The sequence below is a fragment of the Nyctereutes procyonoides genome, unplaced genomic scaffold, assembly GCF_905146905.1.
Source record: "Nyctereutes procyonoides isolate TBG_1078 unplaced genomic scaffold, NYPRO_anot_genome, whole genome shotgun sequence".
In the NCBI taxonomy this organism is placed as follows: Eukaryota; Metazoa; Chordata; class Mammalia; order Carnivora; family Canidae; genus Nyctereutes; species Nyctereutes procyonoides.
The window spans coordinates 2952394-2975852 of NW_026575037.1; the positions used below are offsets into that span (position 1 = coordinate 2952394).

General features: G+C 47.3%; 1 protein-coding gene across 4 annotated transcripts in view; it reads right to left on the bottom strand.

Annotated features, from left to right (window-relative positions):
- KIAA0040 (KIAA0040 ortholog) overlaps positions 1-22824 on the bottom strand; it is a 39828-nt gene extending 17004 nt beyond the window's left edge. The window contains exon 1 of one of the 4 annotated variants that reach the window (XM_055319410.1): positions 22731-22824. The gene's annotated coding sequence lies outside the window, so the exon portion shown is untranslated. Of the gene's footprint in view, positions 1-2527; positions 2846-19430; positions 19647-19668; positions 19880-22730 lie in introns of those variants that run through there. The other 3 variants (XM_055319411.1, XM_055319409.1, XM_055319412.1) reach the window with 3 other exon arrangements.
- Between the last annotated feature and the right edge of the window lie 635 nt (positions 22825-23459).

Consider the following 23459-nt stretch of genomic DNA (forward strand, 5'->3'; position numbering starts at 1 on the left):
AGGAAACTGAGTCTCTTGGAGATTAAGTAATTTGCCTGAGGCTGGAGAGCTACCATAGTCAGAAGAGGTTTGACTCTGGCCGGATCTGAGCCCAAGGATCCTGCTGTGACCACTATACTCGCCATACAGCTGCCATTCTCAGGTAGCTGACCACTTCCATCTCTGGACCCTCTCCTCTCAGGCGACTAGATGAGGTGTTCACCACATCAGTCACTCATCAAACATCTGAAAACCTGCCACGTGTGCCATACCCTATGGATACACTCTTGACTGATTAAGGTGTCTTCTGTGACCTCAATGAGCTCACATTTTAATAAGACCAAAAATGTATGAAGAGAAATACAGTATCACATATGACGGCAGGTATCAGGGACCCAAAGGCAAAAAATCCCTTTGAACACCGGCACTTTTATTTTATTTTATTTTATTTTATTATTTTACTACTTTATTTTTTTCCCTCCTCTAACTTCATGTAAAATTATCAATTTTTAGCTAGCCCCCAAATTTGGCCACCAACACAACCTCCTACCTAGCCACATGATCTTTTGGGGCTTTAGAAGGGCCTGTGCTCCCTCCTTAACCCTCATCCCACACCCTGTACTCACCCTGCCAGCCTCATCCAGTCCTGCCCCCTACCTTGTACCTGGAGGCATTTAAAGCCTGCAGCCCCTGGATTGCAAACGCCCTCTGGGGTAGGGGCCACATTCCCTGTTTTTTGCGCTCTAATGTGCATGGGGGAGACTAAGACAGGGGGCTTGAAAAGGAGAAATGAGGACAAAAGGCAAAGGCAAGCCACTCTCTCCAGCGGTAACCTCCAGTGTGATTGACTGATCTTGGTCTTGGGCTAATCAGACATAACACAGACAAGGGATGTCTGCAAGAGGAATGAATGCCTATCAAAATGTCCCGAGCACAACACAAAAGGCTGGCAGAGGGGTGCAGTGGGGACAATATGAAGCTAGGAGTCAGAGGATCCAGTTCCAGGCCTGATTCAGTTGTTCTCCAGCCCTGTGGCCTTGAGCAAACCAGGCAAGCTTTCTGAGCCTTCTCCTCATCTGAGAAACGAGGCCATTAGCTGTCCCAGATATCTCTCAAGATTGTTGTGAAGAACAGCAAGATGGGAAAGAATACTGAAAGGGGGAAATTGCGCTCAAAATGCAAGGTAGTGGTACGTTAGAGGATTACACTGGAAAGCTGAATTAAAGCTAAAATTAGAACCCTGAGCTTCCTTTACCAATGCAGCCCTCTGCGCTCCTTGCCTCCGCCCCCGCCCCATCCTTTATGAATCACATCAATTAGGAGCTCTGTTTCCGTTTGGAGAATTTCTGGGCACACACAGTGACACCACTCACATTCGTGTTTGCTGCCAGCATATATCTGATCCGACCACATCCTGGTATTGGTGCTAATAAAACCTGTAGCCATGGTTACCGTGAAATACCTGGCTTACAACAGCTCTCATTTTCACTTTTCAAAACTCTTTGGTAAAAGATTCTGGAGCCAATTTTTGTGGGTGTGGTGAAGCGCCTAGGTAGAGTTTTATTTTGGGAAAGTGTGAGCTTGGGTCTGAGGTCATCTTTAAGTTAGGAGCCGTCAGGGAGGGGCGGTGGCTTCTCTGTTCCCCAAATAAAGGGAGCACTCTGTGGCTGACCCACCCACACAAGGGATCCTTAAGTCCTCAAACGTCATATCCCCTCAGAAGGAGAGAATGTTTTTTGAAAAAGCAAGAAGACAATCAAGCACTTGTATGAATTGGGGTCTCCCACACAGGTGGTAATTAAAAAATAGCCCTTAAACCGAAAGTTGTGTAATTCTCTTTAATATTAGAGAACTTAGCATTCTCCCACTTTGCAGCCAGGCCTGGATGACTGACTGATTTATTTTTCTCAGTGGTGGTGGAAGAGAAGTTTATAGACTGGAAGAGTTGAAAACTAATGGGGTGGCAAAAATATACAGTTTTGCAACTCAAAAGCAATTCAGATATGATTTTCTTTTCTTTTCCATTTCCTCCTTTCATTTGATGGTCACAAAAGTTTGGGACAATTAAAAGCCAAAAGCTACCTTAACATAATATTAAGGCTGAAAACATAAAGGCCGAATCATAGAGGGAGCAAGCAGAAATACTCTCATTCCAATCATAACTCACTCCTGTGGAATGCACAGTGTGGAATATCTCAGGCTTGCCAGGCATTGGCCCACAGGCTCTGGCCTGGAGGGCGGGGTGTGCAGAGCAGCTCATGCTCCTGGATGATGGACCTTCACTTCCTGTCTGCATGGATTTTAATCTGCATCCCTAATGTCATATGGAAAGCTTTAAAAAAAAACATTTTATTTATCTATTTAAGAGAGAGAAAGAGAGAGAGAGAGAGAGAGAGAGAGAGAGAGAGAGCACCGAGCATGAGTGGGGTAGGAGGAGGGGAGAGGGAGAGGGAGAAGCAGACTCCTCGCTGAGCAGAGAGCCTGATATGGGGCTTGATCCCAGGACCCTGAGACCATGACCTGAGCCAAAGGCAGATGCTTAACCTACTGAGCCACACAGGTGCCCTGAGAGTCTTTCTTTCTTTCTTTCTTTCTTTCTTTCTTTCTTTCTTTCTTTCTTTCTTTTCTTTTTTCTTTCTTTCCTTTTCCTTTCTTCCTTCCTTTGTTCCTTCCTTCTTCCTTCTTTTTCTTTCTTTTCTTCTTAAATAGTTTTGATAAATAATTTTTGGTGAATGTGGAGGACATATGAGTCTTTAAATAGCACCCTCTTCCTTTGATACAGATGACATTTTCTCAGTGTCATCAAATGCAGCTTAAGTGCCTTCATGCAATTAGATTGCTATTCCTAAGCCCCTGTTAGAAAAAAATGTAAGAAAATACTGAAGCTGGGGATTGATACTACTGTACACACACACACACACACACACACCCTTCCCTGAGCCCTCCTCCTTACTCCCCTCCCCCCCCACCTCTGCTCCATCCTTGACTGGAGACCTCAGAGCTTTATGGAAGACCCTATGGAAAGCACATGGGACATGTGGGAGTGGAGGGATGGTGGGCAAGGCCGCGGAGCTCAGTCCTTGTCTCTGAGCTCTCCACGGGTGGCCCTGGGGCTGGGCTGCTGGCAGGCTCTGCACTAGCTTTTAGGCTTTATCTTGCATAAGCAGCCCAGAACACATTTTTTTTTTTTAACTCAGACCAACCCTCAGAGGGTTGAAAAAGCAAGAAGGGTCTTGAAGAAGTAGGACATCGTGTGGAAACACTTTGATAGAGCCAAGAGTCTGAAAGGGTGGCCCTGCCTCTGCTGTTAAGAAGGGAGGAGGGCATCCAAGGGATGGGAGTTGGCTTAGAGCCGCCAGAGAGAAGGGAGACGTCCTCATGGGGTCCTCAGTGGAGAGCCGCAGGGCTCCAGTTCTTGACTTCTGTCTAGTTTTATTTGTTTATGCTCCTGTAGCTTTCATAGGAGCTGAATTCTCGGCTGAAAGTCAGACGGAGAGCCGTGAGTGTTAGGGGAAGCTCATGGACTGTGGTATGGGAAGTCAGCTCAAATTCTCACTGGTGACTTAGTCTGCATCTTTGGGATGGTCATTCAATTGCTTTGGGCCTCAGTTTCTTCATCTCTAAAATGGTGGAAAAAACTGGACAAATATTCAAGAAAGTGATGGTACATGTTGCCTCCATGAAAGGACATTGAGGTCAGAGCTGGGGGAGTGCCTTTTCTCTTGTTCCTATGGTACTATTCTGAAGGTTTGATCACATGAACATACCTTCTGAGGGAAATGAATAACTTGTAGTGAATACCTGCCTCCTAGGGTCCTTAGGTCAAAACAGACAATGTGGGCAGCCTGGGTGGCTCGGTGGTTTAAGCGCCTGCCTTCAGCCCAGGGCATGGACCTGGGGTCCCGGGATCGAGTCCCATGTCAGGCTCCTGCATGGAGCCTGCTTCTCCCTCTGCCTGTGTCTCTGCCTCTCTCTCTCTCTCTCTCTCTCTCTCTCTGTATGTCTATCATGAATAAATAAATAAAATCTTAAAACAAAACAAAACAAAAACAGACAGGGTATGTGAATGTGCTCCTAAGGTGTTAGGAACTGTACAAACATTTAGAGTCACGACCGATATCATTCCAGGCAGATGTAGGGACATAGCAAGAAATGCCACGCTTCAGTTTTGCCAGGTATCAAAGTGGCCTGAAATTCCTGGTAAATTTGCTCCCATGCTGGGGCGGGGGGGGGGGGGTGTCTTCCTGCCTCCACCCCACTCCCACCAGGGTGGCTCTCTCACCTGGCTGTGCATGGGCACTGAGCAGCCTGGATCCCCCTTTTGCCCAAATGACCCCCAGTTTTCAAGGGCTAGCCAAGCATGTCCACCCCGCTGAGCAAGTTCTCACAAGCACATTCCATCCTTTGCTGGGAGGCCTTGGGGCCCCAGCGGCTTGGTGGGAGCAGAGGGAGTGTACCTGCACTTGTGACTGTCCTGGGATTGACCGCAGGTGGGGGTGGGGAGGTTTATCTGGAATGTGTGTGAGTCTCCCTTCCGTTGTTTACTGGGTCACCATAATAAAAGCAATACCACCGGCTTTGTTGTTCTTTGTATCTGAAGAAGCCGACGGAACGGCAAATATTTCCATCAATAAAATATGCCATTCGAGTGACTTTTCCTGAAGTTACGCACGGATTTCATTCAAAGAAATGTTAGTTAAGTAACTACTACGTGATCGACTTGGTGCTGGGGGGAACAGAGAAGTGTACGGAGGTTCCTACCCTGGCAGAGGTCATGGAACACAGACCACTGGTATGTCCAGGTGACAGGTAAGTCCCTGCCCCCCCCCCCAGCCACTGGCCCTCCCTTGCCAGTTGGGAAGGTAATAATCACACCCGACTATATCACCCTGCAGCCTCGCTGTGAAAGTCAAACCATAATATGCATAGGAGTTCCTTATAAACGGAACATGCTCTTCCAAGTATCATTTTCAAAAATAATAAAGGCAGTTAGAGGCTCAAGTAAATATCAGAGAATGCCAAAGTGCACACACTATTAGGAGGGAGAGAGATCAATGCTGGCTTGGGTCTGAAGGGAGGTGGGAGGCTGTGCTGACTCCTGTGCATGGACTTCGTCACATGGCGGGGCGGGGTGGTGGACAGTTGGGTGGTAAAGGGAAATTGAGGTGAGCTGGAGAGGTGGGGGAAGCAAGAGTGCAGGTGAGAGAACAGCACATACAGAGTTTGGGACTGGGGTGCAGGAAGAAGGCCCCCCTCACCCCGAAGGAAGAGCAGGGAACGAGGTGGCACAGGCAGGGTTGGTGAGCCTGCACCCATTACACTGAACACAGATAGGTTTGGTGTAATGGGTGCCAGGGAGGCCCTGAAAATTGGCGAATGGAGGAGACATAGCAGTGTCAGGGGTTTCAGAGGCCACAGGCTCTTAACCTGATCCCTCATTCAAAGTATGCCTTTGGGGGGCGAGTCAGTCCGCCACCCCTGGGCCCACGGGCAGTCTGCCCTAACCAGCCAGGCTCAGTAATCACAAACGCTACAATTAAAAAAAAAAAAAAAAAGTTTTACTAAGAGCATACTTTCCTTCTTCTACAAAATCTGATTATGAACTGAAATGAAATATCACCAAACCCATCAGAAAGAAACTACTATTTATCTTGTGATGCCTTGGGGATGTGGGCGGGCGGGGGGCGGGAGGGGTTGATAAAATCCTAATGTGATCACTTTTCGAGTCTCAGAACTGATGCCCAAATGGGCTTGCTTGTATTTGTGATAAGGGGAAGTCCAATCAAAGACCCTGCACTTATAACTCATTGTAATTTGTTAAGGGCTCCTGCAAACATTTCTTTACTCAATCTACAGTAATGTGAGGAGAGGAGGGATTTCTTGCCCTATTTCACAGATGAATGAACTAAAGAGCAGAAATTTGTTCAAAATTTGTTGAAAATTGCCAAAATGGTTAGCAGTCAAGGGTACACAGGGTTTTAGTCTTCTGGTTTCCTAGGGTGGTATTGTCTTCACTACACAGACTCCTACAAAGTCACAGATGACAGCAACTTGTCGCTTCTGACATTTATTCCCTCAGACTCCCTGAGACCTATGGTCCCTCTCTTGCTTTGGTGCCTCAAAAGCTTCTCTTTCTGGAACCCTCAGCTCTCCCCCATCCCACTCCAGCCACTACCACTGAATCTCCTGGCTTTTATTCCTTTAAGTCTTGGTGAAATATGGTTCCCCCTGGGAAACCTCCCGTGACTCCATTTAGGTGACAGCCCCTGCCCTGCACCTCACTGTCCTCCTACTGCTACCATAGCCCATACCTGCTTTAGGCTAATTGTTTACTTTATCATTCTTCCTTTCTAGACAGAATCTATTTCCATCGCGGCATCTGGGACATGTTTGCTCTTAGAAAATATTTGCTGAATTAATGAATGGATATTTTTATAGATGAGAAAACAGTCTCGCTGAAGTTAAACACCCAAGGTCTCAAAGGTGATCAGGGATGATGTGGTAATTCCTCTTCCCCCAAATACCAGTATGTGCACCTCTCTGCCATGCTGGTTTCTGGGTCCTCACATGGCACTGTGGTCAGATGGAAGAAGATACTCTGAAGAAAATCCACCAATTGGATTTTCAATATTCTAGGTCTAGAGAACTCTTTCAGCCTGATCTCCGAATGTGCTTCCATGACAGATGCTCCTGGGCATTCTGGAGTGTCAGCAGACTCTGCAGGCCTCCTTTGGTGACTGGCTATTTCTCAATCTCCAGTTAGGCCGTTAGTGCCAAGAAACAGAGATGACAGCAGGGAGAGCTTTCTTCCAAAGATCGTTGGGCCCAAATGGGGATTGCACTTGACCTCTCAGGGTGCCATATTGGATGTTACGACCCACCACCATGTTCTTGAGAAGCCCTGGTTAGATGTCTTCCTGGCACATTTTTGGTGTTTATGAATTGGTATCATTTCATTTGGCAATTTCTGGTTGCCGAGCCGATTGAGTAGAGCATGTGTGCGTAACACTCACTCTGTACATCACTGTTATTACTGCAAAGAATTCTTCCTGTTTCCTCCTTGAGGGAGCCACTCCCTTTGCTAGCTCCTTTCTCCCTTCCCCGAGCCTGTGGTGTTGACAGGATTGAGGCTGCAGGGGCCAAGAACTGCTGTCTCCACTCTGCAGTACAGCAGCACACAATTCAATTCAATGCACTATGCACGTATGTTGAAGAGCTCTGTGCATGAGGACCTTCTCTGTTCTCTAAGGCTTTCCCAGATCATGCTGCCTCCTAAGAAACAGAAACCTGCTAACTACCTGGCTAAGGAATCCCAAGCTGCACTAAAGATGTAGACCACGAATTCAAGGAATCTATTGTTGGGGAAATGGAGAAGCATAAGAGAAGAACCACGAAGCAGGACTAGTTAAGTGTCGAAAGCAGAAAAGCAAACAAGTGGTGTTGAAAGCAGCAAGGAGGAAGCTGTTCATTCCATGAGAGATGAAGGCAAGGCTTAAGGGAAGGTGTGATTGGGGTTGGCATCTGCAGGGAGAGCAGGGTGATTCAAAACAGTGAGGATGGGAATAAAAGGATTCCAGGTGCTCAGAGAAAGGACAGCTGGCTCAGAGAAAGAATCCAATCAAGGTGGCCCAGATCTGGAGCCTCCCACTGTTACCACAGTGACACTCAAATAGCCCACTCTCCCCAGCAATTCTCCCTGCCTGGGGCTCTAACCCTGCCATTCCAGTGAGCTGCTGGACCCAAGGCAAGGGTTCCTCAGGGCTGGGGGCTTTCTCTCCAGTCCCACACCTCCTGGCCTATTATGACTTAAATGCGCAAGGGCACGGCTGGGGGTGGTTGATGATGTGCTGCACCCAGGGACGTTCACAGGATGTTTTCCGTGTTTGACCTTGAGGGCAGGTTATCCTGTAAGAAAACCTGAGGAGGCTGGTGAGTTTCTGCCTCCTCTTCCTACTCTAGACACACTTTATTCCTTTCCATATTCTTAAATTTGGCACTAATCCTGGTTTCAAATCTGGGGTCACAAGGGTAACCAAAGCTAGTTCCAGTTGGCACAAATTCAAAGGGATCTCTCTCTCTCTTTGTCCCTCTTTCTCTCTCTCTCCAGACACACACACACACACACACACACACACACACACACACACACTCTCAGTAGTTAGTTTACCCATGTAGCACTACTGCTAAATGTTTAGCACAAGGTCTGTGGAAACCAAATGAGATTTTTGCCCAACAGGGGCAAACCTACGTCAGATCCTGCAAACTAGAAGCCCATGAGGTCGATGTGACCAGTGACCAGTGACCAGAGACCAGATTTTGTTTGATCTGTGGCTTCCTAGTTTCACAGCACATCTTCCCTATACCCCCACGCCACCTGTGCTGTGTTACTTTTTTAGGGAGGCCCACCAGGATTGAAGCCTGCCCTTCCTCCATTCACTCACTAGCTGCCTGACCTCAGAAAGTTCTGTTTCCTCAACAGTAAAATGAAGGTAAGAATAGACCTGGCATCATAGGACCACTGTGGACATCAGAGGAGTTAAATAACCTGGATAATGTGGCAAAATGGTGCATGGCACAAAGTAGATGTTCAATAAATGTTAGCTTTGTCCACCAGGCCCCAGGGCTTTTGAGCTTATGATCCCTGCAATGATTCAATGGTGAGGAGCTCAAGGGTGCAGAGGAACACAGAGGTGACACACTTAGCATGAAAAGGCACCTCTTATTTATTTCTGGCAGAGCCAATGAGGAATGTTCTGGCCTGTGAAACCATAGCAAAAGCTGACCTGTGTGCAGCCCCTAGTGGATAGGAGTGAGAGAAAGGAGGATTTGGTGGCGTGGGGGCTTTCTTGGGAATCATGGCTTATATAGATATCATCATAGTTAAAAATTTCTCCCCCCCCCGGCCCCACCTCCCTGACAAGTGAAAGATTATCGAGTACTTCAGGCACACATGCTGTGCCATGTCTACTTTCTCACTTGACTTCAAGCTACTTGAGAGCTTTCCCTCTAGGAATCCCCCCTGCTTAGTGTTGGCACATAGTAGATGCTCAGTGTTTGTTGAATCATTAGCAAACTGACTGGTTATGATTTTGGAGGATGGAAGAGAACAGGAATTAAGAGGGTCTATGCAAAGGCTGTGCATTATCTCCTCTGCGCCAGGGCACCCATGCTCATCACTGGCACCCCAAGCTCTCCCGTCTATATGAGCTTTGCATAGGCCTCTGCAGGGCCAGGTCACAGGGTGGTATAACAGTGAGTAAGGGACAGGCAGGCTAAGTAGGGAGAGATAGCTAGGGGGCCATGGGATCAGGCTCAGACATTCCAAACCTGCAGAGGTGAAAGGAAACCAGAGATAAGGAAACAAATCAGATCAGCCTGTCCCAGGTGTCAAGGTGGGGTCTTGTTATAACAGCTACTTGTGACCAACGAAAAAAATTCCTGGACCCTAGGAATTCCCTAGAAAGGGAATGAGCCATTAAAGGTGTTACCACTAATCCTTACTCAATGGTGCTATCAGTAGAGATATTAAAAGGGTTTATTGTTTCCTGGTTAGCTTTCAATAAAAGACCAACTCTAAAAGCCCCCAGTGGCAATTGAGTCTGGACCCCTCTCAGTCCTGAGAGCTTTCTCTATATCCTCATTTAATAAAACTCAATTACTTTATTCGCCCTCCTATGTCTGCAAGATCCTTTCTTGGACTCTATGAGACAAGAACCTTGTTCTCCCACTTCAACAGGTTGGGCTGCAGGGGTTGAGGGGTCCAGGGCTGGGGCCAGTGCAAACAAGAACATTTTGCAATGGGTGTGCTTTCACAGTTGGGGCAGCACCCAAAGCGGCAGTTTAGGGCTTAGGCAAGTGAGTCAGAGCCTGGAGAGCCAGCCGACCAGGGATGAAGTGGGTATCGGGGATGCTGAGAGTGGCACAGTCCTGGAGCCTGGGTGATGGGTGAAGAGATGGTGGCCCCTGCAAGCAGAGATACCAGGACAGAGCCTAATCCCAAGGAAGAGGCTGTTTCTCATAGCTCTGTGTGAGAGGGGCAAGATCTGCTCCCAGATCCTCACAGGTTCCCAGGTGGAAGGTGGGATATGTACCTGCTATTTGTGTTTGTTTTTTAAATTCACCGTGGCTTCTAGTATAGTGTTAAACACACAGGAAGTTTTTAAGAAATATGTATGGAAATGCAGCCGAAGTCACATTGGGGCAGTTTTTGCCTTCTAAAGGCCTCTGGGCCTCCTAAGAATTTTTACAATTCACCTTTTCTAAAGAGGAGCCGAAGGCCACTGACTGAAGCTAAGTGATGGCAGCCAGATCTTACTGGTAACCCCTGGTACCAAGAATTACCAAGAATTACCAATTGGAGAGTATAGACCTTCTCATGAAGCTACTGCTTCTTGTACCTGCTGGCTGGGGTGAAATGCCTCAGACACAGCACAGCTAGTAGCTAGGAGTTGTTGAAGCAACAATACAATCTCGAGATGAATGGAGAAATTTAGTTTCAGAAAGTGGCTTATCAGTTCATTTCATTTCTTCTTTAGCGTCTCATGCAACCCTAGAGCCTCTTCACCTGGCATGCCAAGATCTCCCCATAATGCCCTCTGCATGACTTGCTGCCTCTCTCCCCAGGCTTTTCCCTCCTTTTCTCCTGTTTTCTCATGTACATGGAGCCTGTATGAATACCGAGAGAACCACAAAAACCCTTCTAGGCCTTTCCTCATCTTTTTTCCCTGATGCCTGGGCAATAGTTGAATTGAGAAAGCCTATGAGTTGAAGTGTAGGCCTGAGGCCTTGGAGTCATGTCACAGAGGGACAGGGGCTTGGAAGATCCCCCTGCAGAAGCACACATGTCTATTGCCCTGTGTTTAATGAGCAGCTACCATGTACCAGGCACTGCACATTGGAGATCCAATCACAGAGTGGTGGGGGAGAGTCAAATCTTACCAAGGATCACAAAAGTTTATACATAAAATAATAGTTTGATTTTATCTCCCCAGGGAAGTCTTTTGCCTGGAACTGAGCTAAGTAGTCTTCCTCTAGTCCTGGGATCCCTTTTGTGACACCTCTCATAGCATCTATTCTGCTATATTTATTATAACAGCCTCTTTATCCATCTGCCAAAATAGGCTGTGAGCTCCTGACTCATTATTGGCGGTGGCTGCAGACTTTCTTTGCAGGAGAGGCTAATGGATAATACTCTGGAGCCAGGGGAAGAGAACTTAGCTCTTGGGAGAGACCTCAGTTTTTTCATCTGTAAAGCAGGCATAACAGTTACACTGGCCACTAAATGAGAGGAAGTAGGTGAAGTGCTTGATGCAATGCCGGCACCAGACAGACCACGCTCCAGAAATGGTGCTGTTATCTGTTGCTTCCTCCTCAGTTACACCAGGAAGAGTTTATAGTTTATCCAAATATTTTCTTTCTCAAGCATCCAAATAACTTCATCTCTAGGATAATGGGGAGCGGGATTTGATATTCCTCATTGAAGCAAAAGATCAAAGGCAACAAATAAGAGACTAGGGATGGGAAAGAATGCTTACTTAATATGCATATTAGCATCAAGAAAGGATGTTGATAAAAATGTGGGAGAAAGGAAAAGCAGTTTGAGGTTCCTCAAAATGTTGAACATAAAATAACCATATAATTCAGCAATTCGCTCCTAGGTAGGTACCCCAAATAACTGAAAACAGGTATTCAAACAAGTCCTTGTACATGCTTATTCACAATAGCCAAAAGACAGAAACAACCCGAATGTTTCTCAACAAATGAACAGATAAACAAACTATGATGTATACACACAATGGAATATTATTCAGCCATGAAAAGCACCAACACACACTACAATGTGGATGAACCTGGAAAACATTATGTTAAGTGAAAGAAGCTGGATACAAAAGGCCACATACTGTAGGATTTCATTTCTAAAATACCTAGAATGGATAAACATAGAGACAGGATGCAGATTTGTGGTTGCAAGGGGCTGGGAAGAGGGAAAAATAGGGAGTTGCCGTTTAATGGGCATGAGGGTTTATTTCAGAATGATGAAAATGTTTTGAAACTAAATAGAGGTAATGGTTGCACAATATTACAAGTGTACTAAGTGCCACTGGATTATTCACTTTAACATGGCTAAATTTGGGATGTCCAGGTGGCTCAGTAGATTAGGTGTCTGGCTCTTCATTTCAGCTCAGGTAATGATCTCAGGGTCTTGAGATCAGTGCTCAGCATAGAGCCTACTTAAGACTCTCTCTCCCTCTCCCTCTGCCCATCCATCCTTTGCATGCTCTCTCTCTATCTCTCTCTTTCTCTCAAAAAAAAAAATTAAGTTTATGTAATCTGAATTTCACCTTCAAAAAATGTGGGAAGAGATAATGCAAAATTTCTTGAAAACTAATAGTGTAAATGAGAAAAATGGTATGGTTCCTATTAGTAATTATTTAAAAAGTATAAAATGGAATTGATTATTCTTTTACCATGTATTTATTAATTCATTATAACACCAAATGTTGAATGACCACACATTTCAATGGTTTTAAGTGTTTGTTATTGAAGGAATAATATTTTTAAAACCGCAGAAAACTTGTACCTGGAAAATGACAGTCAGGAACATCAGATCTCCTTCCCCATGTGGCACATGCTCTGTGACTGTGTCCCTTTCCCTTATCCCAGACAGGGTGGGGGAGATGCGGTGTCTCTGTCTGGAAGTGAGATATTCTTTCCACAGCCTGCTGTGAAAGTCTGTACCATCCATCCATTAAAAACACGGTAAAAAATCAGCTTTTCGGGGCATCTGGGTGGCTCAGTCGTTGAGTGTCTGCCTTTGGCTCAGGTTGTGATCCCAGGGTCATGGGATTGAGTCCCATATCAGGTTCCCCGAGGGGAGCCTGCTTCTCCCTCTGCCTATGTCTCTGCCTCTCTCTGTGTCTCTCATGAATAAATAAAGAAAATCTTTTTAAAAAATCAGCTTTTCCTCAGAGGGGCCGATAATATCCTCGTGCAACAATCCTCGTGCAAGCCAAGAGCATGGTAGTTGGACATCACCAAGTATCCGAAGGCACTCGGCACATCATTGTCTTTTTTCTGAACCGGAGAAGGTGTGGTGCCCAATATCCTGCAGGGCAGGAACTGAGTTTCTAATTTGGAAAGCAGGAGAGCTCTGAGCAGGTCATGTCTGGATGGTATGGTGTGCAAATGTGCTCCCCTCTCCCAGAGGAAGTTTCATTATGGGATCGTGTGGGTCACCCATGTAATGAGCCTGGAGGTTTTAATCTAGACCACTGCCCTGCTGTGCTAGCAATTGCTTCTCAGCAGATTGTGAGCCTGGGATGGGAGGGAAAGTTTCAGGTCAGGAGTGGAAGGCAGAGAGAAAGGGGAGAGTGCAAACCTCAGTCATTTACAAGAAACGGGCTTGACAGATGGGATAAGTGTGCAGGGCTGGCCGTGAAAGTGGTGCATTCCCTTCCAGCGTTGCTACTTTTCAGTCACATGACATTGAACAAACAACTGTGATGTGCGCAGAAAGCAACCTGGAGGGTGGTGGTGGTGGTGGTGGGGTGGCAATGGGCAGCATGGCCGTCAAACTGCATGCCTCAAATTCTTAGCACCGCTCTTCAATAAATGGCTATTGAGGGCCTAGCACGCACACTAAAGATTTGAGGGAACCAACAAAGGTTGGATAAACAGTTCTATCCCAGTCCCAAACCATCAGGAAGGTCACTTTGCCCTATGCTAGTTCCTGGGTGATTGTAGGCCACTGTCCACGAGTGGCCTGATGGAGCCCTGGGGCTAGGGCCAGGGCTTTTACAGCAGAGGGGCTTCTGAAAGTCCATAATCTGTCCCACCCATAGAGCTGCAGAAGATTCTGGGGTTAGAAACCATGACCAGAAGGACAGAGACTCGGGATCTCACTTGGGCTGGGGAGAGAAAAGCAAGCTCCTGACTTGCATTGAAGCATTCCCTCTCTCTGCTTATGGGGCCACGGTCCCATGTCATGTGGGTTAAGACACAGTAGGTCCACTGGGTGCCATTCTGTGCCCATAACACTATAGCTAATGGAACTTCACAATTTCCACTGCTTCTTTCACTGAACTTCACCCTCAGCCTCTGCACCCATCTCTAAATGTCTGTACCTTCTCAGGACAAATTTTTCCCTCTCTTCTGCCAATTTTCTTTTATGACTTCCTTGGAAAACTAAAGAAGTTGCTGATGGGCTTTCCTTAAGCCTATCCAGCTTGAAAGCTGGAGTGTATTTGAGGAGAATAAAAGCCAACTGAAAAACATCCTAAGGGGAAGAAATTGTTGACAGTTAAAGAGCAAAGGCAAGTCTGCAATGGCTTACAAACACAATCTTCAATTTTGACCAAAAAATACAGCAAATGATTAGGTTTTCTTTCATTTCTTAGCAGTAAACTTCATAGAGCCGCTCACTTACGACCGTGGGAGCAAGTCTCTTGCCAGGGGCTGGGATTTGGTTTGGACACAGCCATGGCCTCTTGGGAGTTGCCCTGAGAAAGAAATCTGGTGTTTGTGTGAGGTTCGTTTTGGAACCCAGCTCCTTGGAGGCCTGCTCACATCCCCAGGTGGTGTTCTGCTCAGATGGCTCAGGCCAGTGTGGGCAGAAAAGTCAGAAACCTGAGCCAGTCTGTGGCCCTGGGGATTGCCCTTCAAAGAATTGGCTGTTGATTTTCCTCTTGCTGCACGGAGAGGGGAAAAGTCTACCTGTCACTGTTTTCTCTCTCTGATAATGCCTGTGATGAGTCTCATGAGCGCCCCCTATTCACCTGCAGCCTTTCTCATGGAATGGCAAAGTGTGAATCAGGATTTGATGTTTAATGCTGACCTGTCCCCTGGTCTTGAAACCATCTTCATGACAAGTTTCATAAAACACTAAAGGGTTTGGTTAATTACAGCATACAGTGCTGTCATCTCCCTTTTTGAGGAGTTATTTAGGAATTTTTATTTTTTGAAGAGTTTTGAGAGAGACAGAGAGAGAGAGAGAGAGAGACAGAGAAGAGCCAGTGGAAAAGGGAAGAAGAGGAAGGGAGACGGAGGAGGAGGGAGGGAGAGGGAGAGGGAAAGGGAGAGAATCTCAAGCAGACTCTGTACTGAGCACAGAACCCGACCTGGGGCTCAATCTCACAACCCTGAGATCATGACCTGAGCTGAAACCAAGAGTCAAATGCTAAACCGAATGAATGAATCACCCAGATGCCCCGGTATTTGGGAACTTTTGGGAAGTTTAAGGACAGAAGGAGGAAACAGAAGGGAGGAGTATGGTATGGAGGTTGCCTTGAAGAGGACACCTGTCTTCTCCTTCTCTGGGATATGTGCTCCTGGTTTTCTCTGGAAGCCACTCAGGGATGCACTCATTTTGCACCTTTGCCAGCATCTGAGTGCCTGTGCGTGTCCTCCTATAAGCAGCACAGAAGGTCCGGGTGATAGAAACTCTAAAGAATGTTCACTATTCCTGAATGGAGAGAGACAGAGCTTGGGTTCTGGTCCCTCCCTTACTCAGCTGTTGAGCCAGGGACACACTTTACCTCCCTGAACATTAGTTTGCTCATCTGTGAAGTGAGGGGTGGAGCTGGCTCATTTCTAAGTGTTTTTCCATTTGAAATCTTTAAGCCTGTGGTTATTTCCTTTCGCACATCAACAGCCAGCCCTTATCAGATGTTTGTTTAATCAAAAGTTTGGGTATCAGCATAAAATTTGAGCTCCACAGGGGTTAGACTATGTCAGGCTTCCTTGGTTGGGACAGAAGAAGACTACAGATATACCCAAGCCATCAACTGATGCTCAGATTCAGGGCCAGTGCTGTTTTAACCAGCACCTTGGTGAAGACTAGGTAAAAAAGCATCCTCTCTGAGTGGACTCCAGGCAACTGGAGTGGATCCATGGCCTGACAAGTGGAATACTAGCTGCTTTCAGCCACAAACTCCCAGAAGTCCTTGTGTTGTGCAAGACCTGCATACATATTAGGAGAGCATTCACTTCTTTGGGCTCTGACTACTGTAGGTAAAGAGTAAAAGGGGAAGTGGCCAGAATAGGTGCATACCATTGATATGACGGAAGGAGACTTTTATAATTGCTGCCTTAAAGTATTTCATACAGTTAAAAAGCTACAAATCCATACCTAAGATACTTCCCAGATCCTACATGTACACAGTCTGAGTTGGTAGCTTCAAGAGGGAAGATTAATAGTAAGAATAAAACAGCTTATGTTTTTATAGAAACTTACAAGTTATATAGCACATCAAATGTATTTTTTTTTTTCAATTTGGTTCTGATTCTAACTATTGCCCTGGTGAATAATGATTATCTCCATTTGACACGTAAGGGAGATGAAGCTAAGAGATTCAAAGACTTGTCCAAGGGCAGCTAATAAGTGGTCAAGGCAAGAATTAAACCCATGTGTGTCTAGTTCCAGGTTCAAAGTTCTTTCCTTTCCACACTGGGCTACATAATTTCCTGATCTGGTCCATGGCAGCTAGACCTAAGGTACTCTTTTCTAGGGTTTAGGATTAGTCTGAGAAAGGCATCCTTCTTGTTTAACAGGTACAATGACTAGACTTGGGGTATGAGTTCTCAAAAGGTTTTGTCAGATCTAACAGTTGAACTAAAGTATTCATTTCTCATATGGTGAAATAATTCCTGGGGATTCACTTGTTTGGTTAAAGGCATCTGTACTACCTGTGTGCCATTAGCACAGGATTCTGTCCAATATTTTAAGTATCACCCTCAAGGCATCCTAGGAAGGCCTTGGAAGTCTAGAGAGTCACCAGGGAGTCCCCATATGGTATGAAAATAATATCTCTAGGCCAATCAGTATTGGCCAAATCCAAGATTCTTCGGTGTTATCACAGTCTCACTAATAGTCTTATTAACAGGTTCCCTTAGCCACCTTCAACACTGCCTTCATGTACACCATTTGGGATAGTTAAATTGGAGCTGCCTCCATCTCTCTTTGAACTCCAGACCTGAACACACACTACCTACCATGTCTGTCCACCTGGGCATCTCCTGGCACATCTAATCTAAATATGTGCAAAGTGTTAATTGATGTCTTTGCCCACAATTCACTCCAAAGCCCACTGCTCCCTTAGTTCATATGATTTCCATTCTGGACATCACAGTGTATGCCCCCATCCCCAGCTCCACACCTTATAATCATCCGCTGTTCCACTCACTCACTCCTCCCTTACTGCATTCACTTGGTCAGGAGATATACTTTGACTCTACTTCCTAAACACCACTAAGATCCATTCCCTTTCCTTTATTCCCACTGTCATGATATTGGTTGAGGCCCTTCTTATCTCTGCTTTCCATCTCTCCAAGCCAGCTTCCAACTGGCCATTAGTTCTCTCTCCAAACACAAATCTGACTACACTCTTTCTCTGCTTAAACACCAAGGATGACCTCCTTAGTCTAGGACTGCTCCCCCCCCCCATTACTTGCAGTTCTCCCGCTGTGTCCTTGATTTTGCATATACTCTTTCCTCTGCCTGAAATACCCTTTCCCTGATCGTTTCCTAATCATTTCCAACACCTTGCTCATCCATCACTTCTGCAGTGTTGACTTCCAAATAATTCCTGGGAGAGTTGTTTATCACTTTCTCCTTTGGATCATTTCAGTGTCCCATAGCTACTGCAACTATAATGTGTATTATTTTTAAAAAAGATTTATTTCTTTATTTTAAAGGGAGGCAGGCAGAGAGGGCCCTAGAGCAGACTCTCCGCTGAGCACGGAGCCCAAAGTGGGACTCTATCCCAGGACCCTGAGATCATGACCTGAGCCGAAATCAGGAGCCTGCCCCTAAACCGACTGAAGTACCCAGGTGCCCCAACTATAATGTGTATTATTCTGAACTATAGTTTGTTTCTGCATCTTGTGTTGTTCACCAGATTGTGGGTACACAAAAGCAGAAACTATCTCATTATCTTTGGATTCCAAGGACCTGGCATGCTGCCTGGCACACAGTAGGTACAGTAACTACTGTATAAATTGACGAAGTCAGTAACTTAGCGGGTTGAGTGTTTATTATTCTCTTGAGTTTAGTATTCAGAGAAAAGGGCAGCAGTCATTCTCTCTTTATTCTACAGACTAAATATTGACAAAGTATGGAGATTGGAGAAACATTTGTTTTGTCCTGCATTTCTTTCCTAGATTGTATCTTGGGTGGGAATGGGGAGCCAGAATTTCAGAGGAAATGAAGGACTCAATCAGATTTCCCTGCACAGCTGCCTTGCTAGGCTAGCACTGGACAAAGCAAAGGGACATCAGAGGAAGAGGTTGATGGAAGACCCTTACTAAATTCTTTGGGTAGAACTTGATGGACGACACATCAATGGCACTTTTCAGACCTGTTCCTTGTAACTCAAGGCTCTCCCATTATTCATCCGGACTTCAAAATGAGAGAGTTCCTTAAAGTTAGCTTCAGATTCTTACAAGCTTTAGCTGAGTGAATGAAATGCAACAGCTTTGAAGGAAGGCACTTCTCGAGTGTTCTATCCTTCCCTTTCCTCATTCAACAGAATCCGTGGAGCAGTCCTGCAAGGTATGGAGCCTGCTGGCTGCCAGCATTCTCTGTGAAATTAGGGCAGTGCTCCTCTGGGTTGGTTTCCCTTTCGGTTAGGCAGGACAAGTGTTCCTACTAGCTAACGTATATGGTTTAACTCAATTATTACACAATGTATTCTGGGAAGCTCTTAAAAATACTAGGGCCACAGGTCTTTTTGTGTCCTCAACCTTCATGGTTGATCTGGGGGGCTGGAGGTGGGGCCATTTAGAGGCTCAAAGAAATTAGGAAGCAATCCGTGTCACAGCGAACCCCTCGGAGGCTCAGAGACCAGCAGACAGGTTCCCATTCCACCTCTGGCTCCGGGCCATATTTTCGTTTTGGCTGGCTTCTAAGCCCTGTTGAAAATTTGGCTGCACTTAGAGTAATTAAGAAACATCTAGGACTGAGATGCCTTTTTTCACAGCGGGTCTCAGGCCTTGACTTTTTCAGTAGAACGTCCCACTGTCCCAAAGCTCCCACCGGCAGCTTTGTCAACTGGACTCCGAGAGCGCCCCACCCCAGCTCCCCCACCCCCAACGCCTGTGGGCTCAGCCCAGAAGCAGATGTCAGCCTGCTGGGAACCCTTGCAAAGCAGGGAAACCCACCAGAACCAAAGTTGTGAAGGGCCAAGAGGCTATTTAGAAACGATCCTTAAATCTCTCTTCTCTCTGGGGCCGGTCAATCCTTCTAAAGAACGAAAGTGAGCTGGAAGTTCCCTTCTGACCTAGAGGGCAACTCACACACACACACACACACGCACACACACACACACACACGCACACACACACACGCGCGCGCGCGCGGCTTAAGCGTGTAGGAGAACACGCACACAGCCTACAGTGTATTAACACACACACCTTAACATCTTGCTCACACGCGCACACGTCGCCTTGAGACTCACCTTTCCAGGCCAGCGGGAGGCTTCCTGCGGGCGCGGTGGCGCAGGGGGCTCCCGCGCGAGGCCAGGCGGACGGAGGCGGGTCCCGGGGGCGGGGGTGAGGTCAAGGTCCCCGCGCCGAGGCCCGCCCCCCACCGCCCGCGCGGAGCCAGGTGCCGGCTGGAGGGCACGGCGGGGGCTCGGCGGGGGCTGGGCGGGGGCTCGCCGGGGGCTCACCGGGGGCTCAGCGGGCGCCGCGTACCTGCCGCTCGCCTGGAGGAGCGCACCCTCTGCGCTCTCGGCCCTCCCGCCGGCCGACGCCTCGCATTTTTGAGGTTTCACTCCAACTCCGTCCTGCCCCTGATGTCAGAGACACAACTTCCTGAATCAGACTCGCCCTCTCCGCCGCCGCCAGGCTCGGCCCCAGCTCCCCTCCCGGGCGCGCAGACCGCGGGCGCCCTTGGACTCGGCCACCCGGCCTGACGCGCCCCGCGCCCCCCCCCCCGCCCCCGCGGATGCCCCGTCGGGGACAGAACACGCCCCCCGCGGGACCCGGCGCTCCCCCCCCCACCGCGCCGGGCTGTCCCCCCCCCCCCCCCGCAATTCCACAGCCGCCCGGAGTTCCCGGGGACCTGGCACAACTCGGAGGGAAACTGGCCTAGGTGAAGACGGCCCAGGGTAGCCTAAGAGAGCAGCTTCTTGGAAGGCGGGTGGGAGGCAGCCGGGAGCGAGCCTGGGGCGCTCGGGGGAAGGCTCCTGAGCCTTATCTGGACAACAAAACAGCCAGCCGCCCTGGTCCCCGCTGGGTGCCTAGGGGGGTGCACGCAGCCTTTGTGCGGTTCCCTGAGGCTTGCAGGAAAACCCCTCCACCGTGGGGAGCTGTCAGAGCAGAGGTGGAGGGGGAGACTGCCTGCAGAAAGTTCTCCGAGGTTCTTCTCTGTCATCCCCACTTGCCCTCCACTCACTTTTTTATTCGGATTTCTGTGGTTCCGGTTTCGGGCACCTGGAACTCTAGAAAAATGAAAGGGCCCTGTGCCAGTGTTGGGTGCAGGACTCCAGACAGGAAGCTTCTGATGACCCACGGCAGGGAGCTTGTTCAGTGTCTTCAAGGTGACTGGGGGCAGATGAGGGGAGGGGAGTGTGATGCCAGGACCTAGGCCTGGAGGGGCCTCCTCAGAGTCATCTGGGCAATCCTTTCCTGACACCGGCCTGGGATGCTGCCTTTTTGACCTCAATTGCCAGGTGCCCAGGGACCAGGTGCCAGGTGTCAGGTGCTGAGCCGGGGCTCACCCTCCTCTGCGTGTGGGGATTAAAATGACTGTTGCGGTCAACTATTTCCACTGAGAAACAAGAGATCCCTTTCTGTTAGTGCTGGAGTTGAAAGGCCAAAGAGAAAAACCCAGCTCTTCAGTCAGAAATGCCAAGAATGTAAGGAAAGAAAAAAATTTTTTTTTCTTCCAATGGAGGGAGATTGGATGAGACTCTTTTCCTAGAAGTCCAGGTGGGATAAACTCAGTTTAGATCTGAACAACAAGGGAGAAAGCAGGTTCTAGAAGCAAGTAGGCTAACGAGTAGTCCCAGCAGAAATGGGAAGATTGGGCTTGCAAGGTTGCTTGGACGTGTCCAAACTGAAGGGCTTCCCTCAGTGGATACGTTTACCACGCTGGTCAAAAGCTCCATCTGTAATCATACGTTGAGCCTGCAACTGTCTACCTATGTATAGTTGGTTCCTCTAACCCTCCTGGAACATAAAGCCAGAATAGACTCAGAGAGCATTGAGGAAGCCAGGCAGGGATGGCAGGGTGGCTGGCAGCGAGGCCTTGAATGCCAGCCAAAGGATTGGGAATGGATATTTCCTTCTATCTTAAGGAAGGACCCAAGATACCACACCATGTGCTTTATACAGATCATTGAATCACAACACATTCATGAGATGTAGTATTCTCCCCGTTTTATGAGGAAACTGGTTCAGAGAAGTTGAACAACTTCCTCAGAGTCATAGAACTAATAATCCAGATTTGAGTTCCAGTGTTTCCAAATACCCGGTTCCTCCTTTTACTACTATACCATTAAGTGGAGGAGGAAATCACCTTCTGGAAAGGAATTCCATGCTTAAACAAGGGTAATGTTCAGGTCTGCCATGAGTCCTAGTGAGGGGAGCCTGCAGAAAATACTTTTCTCGAAATCTAGAGCAACACTGTGGATTGGCTATGGCCTAAGAGGCATTTATTTAGGGTTGCCTTTAAGAAGAAACAGGAAGAAACCAAACCAGAGGAATGGAGACCACTGACTTGAGCTGAGGGCTTCATGACATGGTTTTACATGGTAGAAAGAAAATCAGAGTCCTGTCCATGAGGTGGTATCACTGTGATGTCTCAGTTAAGCAAGGAAAACCAATAGCTTGAAAGAAAGAAAGAAAGAAAGAAAGAAAGAAAGAAAGAAAGAAAGAAAGAAAGAAAGAAAGAAAGAAAACCAATGGCTTTTGTGGCACAGAAAGCAGTGACTCATGGGTGAGCAAGATGGTGGATTGGCTCATCCTTGGTAGCCAAGGTTGCAAGGTCTGTTGAGGGGCTAACACTACTAGGAAGATGCAATTACAGCACAAGAAAATGAGTGGGCATCTGGCCAGATGTTCTCATCTTGGCTGGATGATGCATCCCTTACTAAAAAGCAGGTTAGAACACCCACCTACTATTTTATTCTCATTGCAGTTAAATCCTAACTTTGATGACCTCATAAGTGGCTCCGGGCAACCACAGTGCTATTACATTTTGCTTAATCCTCATTATTTCTCATGTACTCAGTAAAGGTATTTGAAGGTGGTCAAGGGGTTCGTGGGCTCTAAATGGAGTTAAACAGAGCATTAACATCTAATTAAAAAAAAAAAAGCCAAAATAAGCAGATATGTGAACTGAGACTGGAAATTTGAGTGATCACCCCCTACTAATTTTAGCACCTGGTTTCACATCAGTATGTTGGGGACAAAAGGCTCCCCTCTCAGTGTCATGAAAATCAATGGGGTATTTAGTCCACAAGCAGAGCCCTTTATGAAGGTGGGGATTTACTACATGTGCTTTTCTTTCTTGGCAATGCCCCGTTTGAGCCAGGTTGCCCTTCACTACTGGCCAGCATTGAACCACCTGGGGCTGCCTGAGGACACTTTCCCATCAGTTTGCAAATGTCCTGAGTCTAGAAGCCAGGTGGAAGATAATGTATTTGCGCCCAGGAAAGTGCTGCCGCCAAATGGGCATGTTCTTCAAGTATGCAAAATATTAACTTGAGAATCTTACCTTACTGTCACCTAAAGCTGTCATGTATTCTTACCTGTGGCACTTGGGTGAGGATCTAGAGGCATAAATAGGGCTCCAGAGAGTCACTGAACCACAGCCCGGATGCTCTGAGGAATAGACCGTCGAAAGTCAGAAGGGCTTTTGGCAAGGCACAGGCTGTTAGGAGGGAATGATCCGCCTCTAAATGCTGTGGATAAGATGAGCACAGACTTGTTCACTAGAGCCTGAAATATAGCAGCATCTTGGAACAGTGGGAGAGGCAAGTTCAAGACAAGTCAGTGGAAATACTACACCACACAGCAGGTAATGAATCTGTGGAATGGATTATCTCCCAAAGGGGGCACACGATGGCAACATAAATGGATTCCAGAAGTGTTTGGACATCCGAGTGCATGGCAGAGCCATAAAGGAGAGCTTCAGGAAGCTAAGATCTACTCCATGTGGCTGGGAGTTCAGGGCGCCCGGCAAGGCCTTACACTGCATATATGGGGTCTTTGTGGACAGCAGTCTTGGCCCCATAGAGCTTGGATTTGAGCCAATTGGCAGTGCCAATGCTTCCTGTCCACTTCTCTAGTCTCCGGGGCCTTTGCCTCATGAAGGCAGCAAGCCTTGTGCTTTTCACCTTAGCCAAGTATTTTCTGCAGATACTGTCTTTTATTTTTAGTCTCGTGCACATTCAGTTTTAGCAGGTTATCTAAAAACCAGCAAGTTCTCCAGCTTAATTATAGCAATTCTAAGAAAGCATTTCCTCTGCTCCCCACCA